Here is a 545-nt window from a genome sequence, read left to right as displayed (position 1 = left end):
CAATCTTCTATATATCCAAAATAAACACACTATTTATCAATATTCAGGTGCCTTAGCCAGTTGAGCCACTAAGCACACTTTGTTATTATGATGTGATATTGTGATACAAAGTTATGTCTCATACAGTATGATACCACTTAAGTGTTGCACTGTGATTAGCAAAGTGATGTTATCAATAAGAAAAGTCATCAGTGTCACAAGTGCTCTGTTTAATTTCACAAAAATGAGGCAGAATGATTTACATTTGTTTCCAGCAAAACCTTGCATTTTTAAAAGGTTAGAGTACTCAAGTATTTCATGGTTATTGTGTTGATGTTTTTATGTGCATGTAATTTATATTTTTATAACTGAATTGATGTCTACACAATTTAATATTAAAATTTATTTAGTGTAGTCATTCAGCAGAGAATATTTATTTAGAGAAATATTTTAAAAGTAATCAGTTTTTACCTAATGAAAAACATTTCAAACAAGCAGGTTTTTGTTGTATAGTTTAGAAGTGCATGTCCTGAGTGCTTTAGAAGAACATGTAAGATTATGAGTGG

The 545-nt window shown here is 29.5% G+C and overlaps 1 protein-coding gene across 1 annotated transcript in view; it reads left to right on the top strand.

The window, feature by feature from the left end:
• The window catches only part of LOC119590578 (facilitated trehalose transporter Tret1-like), a gene marked incomplete at its 5' end in the record, with an annotated part of 8,390 nt that overhangs the window by 206 nt on the left and 7,639 nt on the right, over window positions 1–545 (top strand).

This window comes from Penaeus monodon, chromosome 27 (assembly GCF_015228065.2).
Source record: "Penaeus monodon isolate SGIC_2016 chromosome 27, NSTDA_Pmon_1, whole genome shotgun sequence".
Lineage (NCBI taxonomy): Eukaryota > Metazoa > Arthropoda > Malacostraca > Decapoda > Penaeidae > Penaeus > Penaeus monodon.
Note: the sequence above shows the minus strand (reverse complement) of the source record. Positions and strands in the feature narration are given on the sequence as shown.